A 16487-nucleotide genomic window follows, 5' to 3' on the forward strand; every position below is an offset into this window, starting at 1 on the left:
TGCAAAATTAGTGTGTCACAAGGTTCACACCCACACACAGGGGGCTACGCTGCCATGTGGGTAGGCTGGGAAGTGACCATTGGTGTCACTATTCATGACGGGATGTCTGGTTTAAGGCCAAATGGAGTGGGCGGCGGACATTTAAGACAACAGTTATGGGCAAGATTTTGAAAAATTTGCCGCCAAGAAAGCATTGATGGCCCAGAATTGGGGGGAACAATCAAATTTGAATTCAAAAGGTGCTATAAAACTCCAGGGGCCGGCCATGAGGAAAAACTTGTTCACTTGATACTTGAGCGGTTGAATAGAACACAGTGTTGAGGCAGTTCTCAAAGTGCGCGTCTAGCCATGGATTGACGAGGCCTTCACCATCATGGCAGATATCGAAGGCAAGCTTACCCAGATGTAGGGGATGTATGTGCTAAGGCAGGGATTTTATCCTGACAAAGAGGCTTTGGAAGAGCGCATGAAGCAGGTCCAGCAAACCGCAGAGCAGTGCATTGCAGACCTCCGAGTAGCATGGGGCCAGCTGGAGGGACTCCATGCTAAGATCGTCGCGCCAATATAGTGACTCGAGGGCGAGCCACGATGTTTTTGTTGGGGGCCTGTTGGGCATGGAATCCCCCCACAACATGTTTTGGGGCTCAAAGCCCAAGCTTTGGTCAAAAATGTTGTAAGACTCCGCGAATTACGGGCGCGGAGCACGAAATGTATATTGAGTCATAGGGTTGTCTGCCCTAAGTGTTGTAATGTAATGTAATGTCATGTCGGCCTACCCATGGTCCATGGACCATGGGATTGTATAAATAGAGCGAGGCTCTAAGTTGTAAAGACAATAAGTTTTGGAGATGGATTAATGAGAATGATCTAGTAGCGGATAGAGAATAAGTCTAAGTGTCTTGGGTCGTAGTAGTAGGAAGAGGCTTTGCAGCTAAGTGCACAGAGGCCTAAGTAGAGTCCACAGCTGAGTGCGCAGACCCTTGCAATTGAGTGCATAGGGAAAAGTTGATTTTGTAACCCAAGAAGAGGAATAATAAAGAGAAGTTTAATTCCAAACGCTGTGTATCTATTGTTGTATTACTTTCTATGCATTTATACTGTTTTTTTTATCACACACACTTATAATACTAAACACGGTTAAGTATAATTGGGCTCACACAGATAAGTTAAGTAATCGGGTAATATTGGGTTAACTGTAAGGACTTGGGTAATAACACAGATCACGCCTCAAACAGGACTGCTTGAGGGCAGCATTGTAGGCTGTGAGGTACTGATAGGTGCGTGTAGCGACGTGCACACAAGGTCAATCTACGAACCACTAAAAATCATCAGACATCTCTAGGGTGCAGAAACCTGGTTCTAGCACCCTCCCATACTACTTCGAGTGAGACCTTAGTCCGCGCTCCATGGATTGTTGCCGAAAGGGCCAGTAGTACTGGGATTTGTTTAGCTAAATCATGTCTGAACCTGGTTTAGGCCCACACAAGCCAACATGCCCTAAGGTCATCCTAAAAATTTCCTCTTTAGTGTCTTTAGATCTACAGTAGTCTCGATACTTGTTGTTGAATGCTTGTTGCATCTAAGCCCAAGTTGTGATGCTATCCCCAAGTAAACCCATGAACCAGTGCAACATTGTATCCTTGAGAGTGGATGGGAATAGTTTCAACGTCTACTCATCATTGGTGTATTCATAGGTTCTGCATATGACAACAAACTCAAATAAGAAAGTGTCTGGATCTTCTAAGGTCAGGCCATGGAAATGAGGATGTGCAGAGGGGCTAATGAAACTAACTGACTCAATGAAACTAACTACTTGAATGAAATCCTACTTGCAGAATGGAAAGGAAAGCAAAGAATGGAGAATGGAAAAGAAAGCAAACTAAATTACTCTTGTAGAAATAAAACTAATAGAAAAATACTAGAAACAATAAATGGAAGAAATAAAGCAGTAATCACATATTACTTAGACACCTCCCTGGCAACGGCGCCAAAAAGTGATGAGCACTAGTATTGTAGCAAGAATGTTGTAACTCCTAGGGCTACCAACTTTACTTTATCAACCTGGGGTTCATACAAACTTGGAGGTGACCATGTTGTATACACAAGTAAAAGTGATGTATCTTCCCTTTGTCACTGTCTAGCTGGTGATAGACCACTAGGTCTTTTGAAGCCAAACTTCTATGGATTCAGAAGAAGCTTGATTACTGATGAGGGAAAGAGAAATCTACTCTAAGATAAAGCTTGTTTACTCTAGTAAGGAAAAATATTTAAATCAAATGCTAAAACACACCATTTTCTAACTAACTGATGAGAGGCTATGCTTCAAAAATAATGCTAAGTTAACATGTATGAAATAATAATATCTCAAGCATGTAAATTCAAAACGTTAAACATTCCACTACTTTGCGTATAAATGGCTAAAATAAATCTATTTTTCTTTTTGTCTTTTTTTATGGAAAAGTGTAAAAGCTAATCTCTTTTGGTGATGTGGCAGGTGGCTTAGGGATGTTGGTGAATGGTTAGAAGGTTGGGGAGACCATTAAGTGCCCTTTTTTAGCTTCCTAGAGGCTTTTCCCTCAATTCAACCTCAAAACAGGCCACTACAGGAAAACCTACAAGATGTCCTAAAAACCTATAGGATTCCCTATATTTCTACAAGATACAGTCAAGAGAAAAATGATGGGTGTTAAAGGTGATGGAAGGCTTAGGGAAGGTGGGTGTAAGATGGAATGAGGCAAGGAAATACCTAGGATCACTTAGAACTCAAAACCAAGGTTGGAAGATGGTTGGATTTGATCAACAAGCTTGGAGAAGTTTCCTTGTAAAATGATGAAATTGGTGAGGGTCTTAGTGAAATAAATGGATGATCATGGATGGATGAAATTGGGAGGAGGTTGCTAACTATGAGATCTCTATGTACTTTTGAAACACCTGCACTACATCAAACATTGACATTTACCCAAAAATCATGTAAACAAGAAGAATTTCAATGATCTAGGAAAACAGAGTTTAATAAGCTAGTTGTCTACTTCATGCATAAGGAAAAATTGTAGAATAATATGGAACCATTGATGAGATCTAATGTAAGAATGAATATGGAAGAAATTATCACTAAATCCTACTCTTGTAAACTGAACAAACGCTGGCTTAAGTACAGAAAACCCTAAATTCTATGAGAAAGTAGAATTTTGTCTTTTTGGGGATGCATAGGAGTCCTCTCCTCAAATCATGATCGCTAAAGGAAGAAGTGAGGAAAAAACACCTATTGATAGCTTTTTGATGTTCGTTTATCTATTCTAAGCTAATGCTGAAGTAAAGCACAAATGGAAACAAACTAATAAGAAAACTAATCAGATCTACACTACTTGCAATGAAATACTTCTAAAGACAATTCAACTATGAAATCAAACTAAGTATACATATACAAGAATAGGATCCTTTGCTACTAGGGTTGGGCCCTAACCCAAGAGATTTAGCCCTCTGAGTTAACTCAGTGCTAGATCAAGAAAATTCTCATTCTCATTATCAAAACAAGAAATTACATAGCAATGTCTTTCACAAGTCTTGAACTCGAAAATGACTAGTGCTTTTACATCCAAAAGTCGAATCTTAATGAGGCTCTAGGCCTCTTTATTTATAAAAATGAAGTCTCCAATGACTTCCTTAAATTTAAGGAGGCTCGCCTCCCAAACTAGAGATAAACTAACTCTTTGGTTGTCACTTGATTGGATACCTTTTGATCTCCATGACTTGGCTCCTTGTACTCCGAGCTAGTGTGATTGATGGAGGAATATTTGAATGAGGGAGGAGTTAAATGAGGAGGATTTACCTCCTACAATCTCTCTTCATTTTCGAATTCAAGTTTCAACCCTTAATCTTGCCAAAATTCTCTGATTTTCTCTCACAAACATGCATTCAATGCACATTAGTCCACTAGGCATAATATCTCACTTTGACTCATATCATTAAACAAAATATAATCAAAATATGTAATAAATTGTGAGAAGAGTTGATTTGAATAAGCTAGGAGGTGAGTTAAGGTCCATACAGTTACCCAATGATGAGGCTCATCGCTCTTATGATCCTCCACACTACATGCCCAGTCAACATCAGAAAAATCATGCAGCTTCATATTCCTGGCAGTGTATCTCAATCAATGAGTGATTGTGCCCTAACGATATCTCAGAATATTCTTGGCACCAATCCAATGAGGCTCAGCCATATGTTGGCTCAACATGATAACTGAAAAATATCTATCCAGATGGGAGTTCCCCAAGAACATCAATGCTACTATGAGTTGATGAAACTCAGAGGAATTTCCCAAATCAGGTCTAGTAGCACTACCACATAACTTCTTCAGGTTAAGCTCCATCAAGGTAGTCATAGGCTTGCAGTCCATCATTCTGAATTCAGAAACTAGCTCCCTCTTACTTTTGAAAATGAGAGAGTCTTCACTTGTGAGAAAGAGGTCCTCCTCATAAGGTACCACTATGAGAGGTCTATCATCCACAACCTTAAAATAATTCTTTAGATCGACTTCCCTCCTAGTGAATCTCAGCTTCATCATATAGCTATCAATCCTCTCATACCAAGCCTGGGGTGCTTGCTTCAAACTATAGAGATATTTCTTCAACATGCATACATGAGTTTCTTGATCATGAATCTCAAACCCCTCAAGTTTCCTTCGGTACATCTCAGACATGTACCTTCATGCTCTTCCTTGAATTTAGGCATCCCTATCACCATTTGACTCACATCGGGTAGGCACCCACAATGAAAATGGGTAGACCTCCGATGCCATAGAAGAGATGTTTCACATGACATGGTCCCCATTGGACTTGATAAAAATTACCAACATTGAACCCAAGAGTAAAAACATATTTAAAATTTCTTTTTCAAACACGTACCTTTCCATCAATGAATTCCACCCTATAACCATTAACTTCCATTGCCAAAATGGACACCATGTTCTTCTTGATATCAGGTACATAAAGGACTTCTCGTAAGAGAATCATGTTACCCTCATTCAATTGATGAGTAACATTTCCTACACCCTTTATGGGGCCGGTGGCATCGTCTCCAAGAATAATCTCCGAGATTTTTTCCTTCTCTATCATATTAGAGAGCACTTCCTTGTATCCCATGAAGTTCCTTGAGGCACCACAATCAATAAGCCAATTTCCCAATGAGCCTGGTGGAGGGCCGACATAAGATAATACTCCTTTTGCTTATCAGAAACAACATTTTATTCTTCATACCTAGAGTTCCTTTCTTTCTTGAAGAGTCAACCATTTTCATGATGCCCTACATTCCTCTTTCCTTGGCCATTGAACTTGTCATTCCTTCGATCATTGAAGATTCCACTGGAATGATTGTGATAATCATCATGAGATGTGTCCCTTATTATTTGGACATTCCCTCACAAAATGGAAAAATTTATTGCAAGCAAGGCATCTTTCCTTCCTTCCACCCTTAGACCTGGACTTTCCATTGAAGCGACCTTTAGGTAGGCCACCAGATGCTTTTGCTACACCACTCTGATAGTATTCTTCACTTCAACTTCACCCTTGGTGAATTTTGATCTTAGGAGAAGCCAATGCATTTGATTGAGGCTCAGGGATTTTACCCTTCACGTAATCCAACACTTCTTATTCTCGGAAAGTGAGATGAGGAACCCATTGAGCCTTTTGTCCTTTCCAACTATCTTTGGTGATTTATATTTCACTCTTGCTTAGGCTTTGTCTTCACCTCAATTCTGATACCATGTTAATTTTAGGTATGTTCTATACTTAGAGCAATTTACTTCAATTTTTCGATATTTGCAATCACATTAGCATGATAGTAAAGTGCAGATAGAACATAAACATAAACATCAGAAAACAAGTGAACACAAGAGGACACAAGATGTGGCACCATCCAAATATAAACCCTAACGTGGGGAAACCCTTGATCAAATATTCTTATATTCTTCAATAGTTTGACAGAGAGAGACATAATACATATACATCATAAGTCAACACTTTGACTTGTCAAGATCATACATCAGATATCTTCACCATGAATATGACAAGGAATGTAGTTATGAACTCGAGTGAAGGAAAACATTCTTTAACTGATTCTCCAAGGTGATTCCATCACCATGCGCCACCCTCAATGTAGTAATATGAACCCATGATAATAGGTATGTCCATCTCATATTGTAGCAACATCATACAACTCTCTAATGGCTTCAGAAGTATGACATCTCCATGTATTATGCTAATGATCTAGGCCCTCAAATACCCATATGAAATATTGACTGTGTTTTTATGGCCTGCGGCCTAACACACAGTTTTCCTATGCTGCTCACAACGAATTTTTCACCTCCATACGATCAACTCATCAATCTGCCTTTTATTAATGACGAAGCCTCACGAAGGTCACTAAATATAGGCCTATATTAATCTTCTCTCTAACAGTCCCCTTTTTTGCTCCAAAGGTCACTGTACAAAGGTCTACAACACAATGATTTCTCTTCCATAGAATTCACTATGAATAGCCTTCATCAAGTTCAGGATCTCACACCCCTTGTTCCATCCAAGTGACTGTACACAGTTTCTAAATCATGGTTTGCAACACACAACAATTATTCCTTTGCATTTATGTTAACATAGCCCTAACATATGTTGTCCAAACACGCCTTGCTAGACAAACTTTAACACATACCCTTCAACACTCTTCTCCACGTCATACAAGCCACTTTCAAACCTTCCTTATCTGTCTAAATCTTGATGCTACCCCTTGTCCAAATCAGAGGTCAGATTAGGCATCATATAGTTGTGGTATGACTTTGGCTAGGGCATGCTTGAATAGACTTCTTTTTTATTGCGTCTAGGGCTAGTTAAGGCATCCCGTTTCCAGCATATAAGGATCATCCTCTTGCTACATGGAACCCTCATTGACTGCAGATTATATCACCTTTGAGGACTATGGTTAAGGCAACATAGAGGCCTCTTGCGACCGCAGATTAGAGGACTATGTCTAGGACTAGTTAAGGCCTCCTCTTTCCAGCGTACATGATCCTTATTCAATTGTAGGGCTCTTTTGAACTATGTGTAGGTCTCTCCTTAGGATTGTGTATAGGTTCCTTTTAGGACAGTGGATAGGTTCTCTTCTAGACCAGTGATTAGATCTCTCCTTGTTATGTTATTGAGGCCTCCTTCACTGCGTTAAAGCCTCCTTCATGACAGAATTAAGGTCTAGGGCATCTCCTATAGGGAAGCGTATCCTCTTTAGATCTCTCCTACCACAAAAACCCAAAGATAAGTGGAGAGGAAGAGATCACAAGACGTGTGTCTAAAATGACTTGCAAGCTATTAGTGTCAGTCTTGTCATACTGCCATCAGTGATCAAAATATGCTCTTTTGCATTTGCATAATAGGAGTCCCATACTGTAAAATTTTCATCACTCCATTAGGTCATGGATCCACTGATGGTTGAGGTCACTTCAGTTTTCCCTCATGAAATATACTTGTTGATCCTCTTTTCTATAGTCTTCAGTCATGGTTCATTTTCACTCTGCAGTTCATTTCATTAGGTCATAGGGTTTGGTCCCATTAGGTTTTAGGGTTTCCACCATAGTCAAATTTGATGGTTAAATGCCAATAATGATCAGCAAAGACATGAGGATGCTAAATAAACTCAAGCATGGTATCTTGAAAGTCAAAAGTTATTCTTTTTAAAGCCAAATGTAATTTTCACCTCAAAACATGTTTTGAGGTGAAAACACAGTATTTTTTTTTTATTTTCATTTCTTATGTAATTTTATGTTTCTATATGTAATATTGATTCCCAACTACTCCTAATCATTTATTCCTATTGCCTAGTTACAAGTATTGCAAAAAATCAACTCAGCATGAGCTCTAATCCACCTTCAAAAGCAAAAGTGAAAAAGCATTAAAAACAGGGTTTTCAAAAAGGCAAGAACATTTGAAAAGAGGGTTTTCAAAAAGGCAAGAACATTTGAAAAGAGGGTTTTCAAAAATTTAAAATCAAAATGGTGCCCATATATAAACCCTCTCATCCTACTTTTATTTCATTATGTCATCTTTCAATTCAAAGAAGCCAAAGGAGAGAAGAAAGAAGCAATTTTCAAGTGGTTTTGAGCAAAACAGAGGCGGCGCTGCTCATAGGCAACTAGCGCTGCTTTTCTAGAAAAAAAATTCCCGGTGCTACGTGTAGGGAGGAAGGTGCTATGCGTAGGGTGTTGCGCTACACGTAGGGAATTTTTTGACAGTGCAAATTTGAACGGGCACTATGTGTAGGAGCCAACATTGTGCTTTTGGGCAAGTGCGCTGTGCATAGGGCAACAAGCAACCAAAACACTCAAAACTTCATAAATTTTGCTTAATTGCTTGCAAATTATCCTTTCACAAGTAATTTCCCTTGCTTCACTCAATGATTAGCTTGCACATTTAAATTTTTAGACAATTTCTTCACTCCTAATATCAAACCCTAGTTTTTCACTATAAACCCTAATAAGTTTGTTTATCCCATTCCCAAGCATTATAACTAAAACTATTTACCCCTCAATCTCTTCACCCTCATCTACATTCCATCATCTATCCATCATTCCCAAAACCCTCTCCCTCACCCTCATGATTCATCGTTTTCTTATAACTGCCTAAAGCAGCAAAGTAATAAAGAGGCTCATGTCACTTTCACTCCTATCAAGCAAGAAATTGAAAAGGATAGGGAGACTTGGCTTGAAAGAGTCAATATGCATCTTGAGGAGCGGATTAAGAAGGCTAATAGGGACAACAAAATTCTTAGGCACATGGCATATCATTATATGGCCCACAATAATATTTGTAACATGAGAATCAAAAAGCTGAAGGCTAGGTTAAGGAGGGCTTTAGAAGGCAAAAAGGAGGAGGATAGACTATATATGTTGGCTGAAGCCTCCTGAGCTAATCAAAACACTTGATGGTGGTGCTTCATACCAATTTTGGGCACTTTTTAAGAAAATTTTGTCATTTTTGAATTCTTGAAATTTAATACACAGAAAAACTGCCTAGAAGCGCAGCGCCACTAGCGTTGCACCTTTTACAGGGGCACCAAATGGACAAATGGCTTAAATTTTTGGATTCATGGCATCAAGGAAATGCACCCTAGCAATTTTCAGAATTTTTGGAGCAAAACTAGTCCACCAGAAGGTGCAAAAACACTCCAAAATTGACCTTTCTGCCAATTTTTGGACACACAGAAGAATCCCTGGGAAGAATGAACCTTTGAGGGATCAAATGAGCTCGAAATGAAAACATTCTAGGTGTTCTAGAAAGTATACTTGAAGACCTTTCCAATGAGCTATCCTAGGCTCAATTTGGATGATGGGAAGGCCTCCAAAAGTGGACTAAAAGTGGTGCTGTGTGTAGGACCAGTGGTGTTGTGCATAGGGCAATTTTGCTCAGCAATGCCTAGTTTGCCAATTTTCGACTATTTTCTTGATTTCTCTCTCATGGTGGATGATTTACTGATGTAATTAATGACATGGCTTGTAAATATGATGGTAAAACACTAGTATATGGTAGATTCATTAGATTAAAAGTGGTTTTGAGGGTAATGAATCAGTTTCCCCTCTTTTAGAGGCAAGTTGTTTGATTGCCTAGATTCTTATTCCTTGTTTAGAAATGGTTGAAATAGCTCCTCTTCTCATGGTTTCAACCCTTGATGGTTAGGATGATTGATTTGAATGTCTATATCATGTATTTTCTTTGTCATTGGAAAATGTTGGATTCAACTGGATGCTCATGTGCTGAACACATATCACTTTGTAGCAGTTTTGGTAGGAAACTAATAAAGTTGCAGCTATTTTTATGGGACCCATGTGGTATGGCCTTTAGCATGTGTTTCTTCTTCTGTTATTATGTTCTCATGTTATTTATGTATGCCTCTTTCATATAATTGCTTCTGATTGGTTGTTTTCAAGTCAGATAGGTGGAATACATTAGGTTTTAATGCTTTGCCTTGGGAAAACACTAGTATTTCATGTCTTTTCTATTGTTTAGGAAGGATTGATGACTTTCTCATGCCCTTATTAGCTCCTCACCAATCTATCATTTTACCTCATCAAGCCTAAGGTGCTAAAGATTATGCCTACCTTGCCCCATAAAATAGCCTGCAATTCTTAGATTCCCAGAACTAAATTTCCCAGCTCCTCCTGATCTGGAAAAACACCAACAAAACCTATCAAAACCTTTGAGCTACTATACCAAGCATAAAATCTTGTTCTTGATACAGTCATATTAACTAAGATCCATAAGGAGAGAGCCCTCTCTTGACCTAGTAGGGCTAGCTACTAGGTTAAGGTTGGTTTGTGGTTACCCTGGAAATTGCCTCCCTTCAGCCTAAGGTCAATCTAGGTGATAACATAGTGGCAACCATACTGGGGATGTAGTTTTATGTTCCTCAGCAAAATGTATCAAGTTCAGATCTAATTGTTGATGGTGGACAATGATCAGGCACAGGAAGGCTGAAATCATTCACCTAACGACTTTAAATTAGTTTCAAGATCAGATCCAGGGACTCCACTGGATGATGAACCTAACCAGCAAAAACATGAAAGGACAATATGGAAATATCAGGTATTCAAGTTGGAATTTCATCCAAGACCTCCTCTTGGATTCGATCTCTTGCACTATCCGAAATCCTTTGATATGGAAATGGAGTTTCAACTGAGAGAAAGGAACCTTACAACACTTGAAGAGATGCAAAACAGTGCAGTAGATGTAGAGGCTAATTTTCTAATCAGAAGGGCAAAGTTGAAGGAAGGAAATATGAAGAACATAGATCCAGAGGAATCTACATCTTTAGAGGTAAAGCTCAACATTTTGGTAAGTGCAGTGGAAGAGATGATGCAAAATATCACCATAAGGAATGAGTATGATGTTCAAATCCATGGCTCGCCGATTGAAGAAACACAAGTGGCTGATCCAAAACATTTTCTTTCTTATCCCAGTTGTCATATATCTGATAATGATTGTTTTATAGATCATCTTGGAGAAGAGAGATCTGTTGATCTGACATGTATGCTTGATGATGTATTTTATACTGATGATTTGCCTAAGTTTGATCAGTATGATGATGATTATGTTCTCCAAACAAAAGCTAGTCTTGCAGACAAATCAGTAGCTCGTTTGTGGAAGGAGGAAGTTCACTTTCAACAGTTTGAATACAGTGATTAGCCAATGCATATCAACTATGGAAGTGAGGAGGAAAGTGCAGAAAATTTTGAAGTAAGTGAAGGATCTTTGCCTTTTTGTTTTACTTCGTTTTAGATCATCAGAGATAACTTTCGTGCAATCAGAAATCAACCGTCAATAAGTTTTGATCTTGAACATCTAGAGGGCAATGAAATCCTTGTCCAAGACTTCTCATATATAGATTTGTACCCCCCGAATGCCATTGAATGTCAAGTTGCAGATGAAGAATTAGAAGCTAGAACATATGATCAAATCATGCAAGATGATTCCATACCATTATGTTTTGAATCATTTCATTTTTTGAAGGGAATTTTTCAGAGTATATCTTCAAATAAGCAGCCTGTATAAAATCATGCAATCTTATTGGAACCAATAGAAAATTGGTTGCAACAGTCTTTTCAAGTTTTTTCACGATCCAATAGCTGATGTGTTGGATGATGTCTACAGTCAAAGTCCTTCTCCATTAGCTAACTGTGAGCTTGGAGAAAGTATTGATACGAACTTGATCTGGAAGCCGGTTTCTTTGCCATTTTCAGCAAGAGTCTCATCACAAAGCTCAGATGAAAGTTTGCATTCATGGTATGAGGAGAAGCAAATTAATCCATTGGATGAGCTAAGTCCTAGTGCACATGAATTTCAAGATCCTTATGCAGTATTTTTAGAGTAAGATAGAGAATCCATACTATTCAGCCTGGGAAAATTTGGATTTGTTTACAAGTTTTCATGGGAGTTTCCTTTCAGTAGTTCTCTCTTATTTTTCATAAGCAAGCACTTGCAAAGAGTTCAAATAGCAGCCAGAATGCTTACTTGGTTGCATCGGTTGTTTCATTTTACTTGATAAGGTGATGAATGTAACAATTAGAGTAGGTTTTATTGAATAAGTTCCATTTTGAGCATATTTTCCAATTAATCGGTTGTGTTTTAGTATCGAGTCAGTTTTTAGTTGAGTAAAAGTCAATTTGAGTCATGAGTCAGTTTCAGTTTGCATTTTGTCAGTTTTCAGTGTTTGAAGTGTTTTGACCCCATTGCCCAATGGAGAAGGCTACTAGGTCTATGATTTTCTTGGCACCTCTAAGGAGCTACCATCCCCATTGGAGCCAATGTTAGTGTCAGTCTTGTCATACTGCCATCAGTGATCAAAATCTACTCTTTTGCATTTGCATAATAGGAGTCCCATAATTTAAAACTTTCATCACTCCATTAGGTCATGGATCCACTGATGGTTGAGGTCACTTTAGTTTTCCCTCATGAAATATACTAGTTGATCCTCTTTTCTATATTCTTTAGTCATGGTTCATTTTCACTTTGCAGTTCATTTCATTAGGTCATAGGGTTTGGTCACATTAGGTTTTAGGGTTTCCACCATAGTCAAATTTGATGGTTAAATGCCAATAATGATCAGCAAAGACATGAGGATGCTAAATAAACTCAAGCATGGTATCTTGAAAGTCAAAAGTTATTCTTTTTAAAGCCAAATGTAATTTTCACCTCAAAACATGTTTTGAGGTGAAAACACAGTATTTTGTTTTTATTTTCATTTCTTATGTAATTTTATGTTTCTATATGTAATATTGATTCCCAGCTGCTCCTAATCATTCATTCCTACTTCCTAGTTACAAGCATTGCAAAAAATCAAGTCAGCATGAGCTCTAATCCACTTGCAAAAGCAAAAGTGAACAAGCATTAAAAACAGGGTTTTCAAAAAGGCAAAGAACATTTGAAAAGAGGGTTTTCAAAAATTTAAAATCAAAATGGTGCCCATATATAAACCCTCTCATCCTACTTTTATTTCATTATGTCATCTTGCAAGTCAAAGAAGCCAAAGGAGAGAAGAAAGAAGCAATTTTCAAGTGGTTTTGAGCAAAACAGAGGCGGCGTTGCGCGTAGGCAATTGACGCTATGCTTCTGGAAGATTTTGGCTCTGCACTGTGCATAGGGAGGAATGCGTTGCACGTAGGGAAGTTTTTGACAGTGAAAATTTGAACGAGCACTCCGTGTAGGAGCCAGTGCTGTGCTTCTTGGCAAGTGCACTGCATGTAGGGCAACAAGCAACCAAAATGCTCCAAACTTCAAAATTTCACTTAATTTCTTCCAAATTCACCTTTTACAAGTAAGTGCCCTTGCTTCACTCAATGATTAGCTTGCACATTTAAAGTTTTAGACAATTTCTTCACTCCTAATATCAAACCCTAGTTTTCCACTATAAACCCTAATCAGTTTGTTTATCCCATTGCCAAGCATTATAGCTAAAACCCTTTACCCATCACTTTCTTCCCCCTCATCTACATTCCATCATCTATCCATCATTCCCAAAACCCTCTCCCTCACCCTCATGATTCATCATTTACCTATAAGTGCCTAAATTCACTCAAAACTCATCCCTACAAACCCTAGAGAATACCACTCATCCCCATTTACATTGTCTAAAATTTGTGCAATTAAGTCTGGTTAAACATGGACAGAGATGACTATGACTATGATGAGGAGAATACAGTAAGTGATAGCTCAATTGAGAGGAGCAGGAAACATAGAAAGCCTCATAAGGGAGGTAAAATCACCAAAGAAGATCCAACTAACCTGTTAGTGTCGGTATCTTCATCCCTCCGTCAGTGATCAAATTCTCTTGTTGCATTGCATGTTAGGTGTCTCACTCGATCAGCTTCATTCCATTAGGATCATGGATCATCTAACGGTAGTGGCTTATGATACATTTTCCCTCATGTGCTAGCCCATTTTCATTCATCTAGATCATCTGTAGTCAATTTTTGTCTTTGAATCTGCAAAAGTCATTTTTAGGGTTTTAGGTCTCATTAGGTATAGGGTTTCATCAATAAGGTCCTAAAAATGCTCAATAACAGTCAACAGGCAAATGAGGAGGTCAAATAAAGTTTCAACAACAATAGTTTCCATAATCACATGCTCAATGATTGAATTTTCCTCAAAACCCTGTTTTGAGGAAAAACAGAGTTTTTTATGTATTCATGTATAACTTTGATGTAATTTAAGTTTTTTCATATGTAATAACTTTAGTGGCAACCCTGGTCACCTTGCCAAGCTTTAGCAAATCCATCCCCTGCAAGGCAAACAAAAAAAAATCAAAGCATTCGTTCGTTAAAGGCAAAAATAAAACAAACTGCCCAAAAACAGAGTTTTAAAAGCAAGTCAAATGCAAACATTACAAAGTGGGTTTTTGATAAGTGAAAAATTAAAATATTTTGTATATAAACCATTTTTCATGTTCAAAAAGCTCATTTTCATCCAAAGGAGAAGGAGTTAACAAGAGAAAGGTCAAAAATCGCAACGGAAGAAAAATTGTAGCAATTTGGGCAAGTTTCAGGGGCGCGGTGCATTGGGTCGTGGGTGCGGTGCATCCATCTGGTGCAGCACATTGGGCCGCCCTCTGCAGTGTAAAACTCACACAGGCGTGGCGCACTGGGTTTGTGGCGTGACACATAGGGTTTCAAGCCTGATTTCACCCACGAATTCATCCAAATTGCCAAATTTGCTCAATCTTCTTGTGTTCAAGTAAGTTAACATTTCTCCCATGACCAGTGAATGAGTTTCTCTTGATGTTTATGGTGATTTAATGAGAAAAACTTGAAACCGTACCTCCTTGCAGTTTTGTTCAAAAACAATTGTATAGGGTTTACAAATTGTGTTCTTTTTTCGCTGCCAATTTCACTCCTATCCATTTCACTCCCTCACTCTTACATTCCCTTCCTCTCATTACATTTTCATCAACCCATTTCCTAAATCCAATATCCTCAAATTACTAATCCTAAATCCCACTATCCCAAACCCTTATTGTTGTCCCAAAAGTCTAAATACTATTCCCTAAACCTTTCTATTCCCCAAAAACTTGACAGCAATATTCCCAAAACCCCTCATACACTTTCCCTCCATAGTCCCTCATACATTCTCATCCTTGATAGCAAAAACCTAAAGACACCATAAATCTCTTCATACTCATCAAGAAAATTCAAACATTGGCAAACATGGAGTCAGATCCTTACTATGATCGAGATGAGGAGACACTCAGTGATTCTTCTAGAGAAATGCATGTACCAAGGAGACCTCAAAAGGGTCGTAAACATGTACAAGAAGAGCCTACTTCACTTGCCGAGTTGTTGGCCTGTCCTCTTGCTGTCACATGCTTTCAACACTAATCTTGTTAACAGTTCTGTGAGATGACAGAGAGATTCCAGTACCATCATAAGTTGGCCGGATTGTTTGTGCTCCATCTTCATAATGGCCAAGTCACTCTAGCAGGTGTGACATTCACCTTGACACCCGAGAGTATTTCTCAAGCAACTGGCATTCCAAATGTTGGTGAACAGTGGAATAAAAGGCAGTAGATTGATAGAGAGCATTATGAGCCTTACATCAAGGCTGGTTATCAGAGGCATCTCAGCAGATTTTTTCCCTTCAGATATCTGAAGGATACATATGCTCCCTTGATGAAACTCATAATTAAATATTTCAGTTGTGAGGGTCGGTTTTCTCGCCTATATGCCTATCACATCAGATTGTTGATGCACTTCACTAGGGTGAGAATGATGAATCTCCCCTATTTTATTTGCCGAAACATTGAGAAGATGACCACCTTAGTGCAAAGGAAGCCTCCTCAATAGCAGTTAAACAGTATATATCATTTTGCACTAATCAAAATTGTGGTCTTGCATCAGCTTGGTTTACAGAACATCTCATGGGAGGATTTCATTTCACATGAGGTCTTCACATGTCCTCAAGTACCCCCAGCAGTTTTTCATGAGATAGGAGGACCTTCACATCAGCAGGAGATTCATGAGACACAAACCACTAGTGTGCCAGTGTTTTTCACCTATCAAAAGGGCACTAGAAGGTTGTTTGCAGCGGCAAAATGAGTATTATCTCCACTCGGGGTGGAAGGGGTCTCATTTCCTCCATTAGCAGAGCAGGTACTGGACAAGGGCAAGTGGCCATTACATGTTGAGGGGCCTTCAGGAGGGTAGGAGATAGATTTCATTCTTATTCAGGATGATGACACCGATTTGGGCTCACAAAGCTCAAAGCTTAGAGAGATCATTAAGGAGAAACAAGATGACATTAATCATTTGTCTCTCAACCTAGAAAGAGCCAAGTGGATAATTAAATATCTAGAGCAGGGAAAGAAACAGTTAGAGGATCAGCAAACTATCGTGGAGCTACAAAACATACGAGAAAATCGGCAAGCTGCCAAAAGGAGGAAAGTCAATCTCACATCACTTG

Source organism: Pinus tabuliformis, chromosome 4_2, assembly GCF_031772625.1.
Source record: "Pinus tabuliformis cultivar Carrire ecotype Pingquan chromosome 4_2, CPIR1, whole genome shotgun sequence".
Taxonomy (NCBI): Eukaryota; Viridiplantae; Streptophyta; class Pinopsida; order Pinales; family Pinaceae; genus Pinus; species Pinus tabuliformis.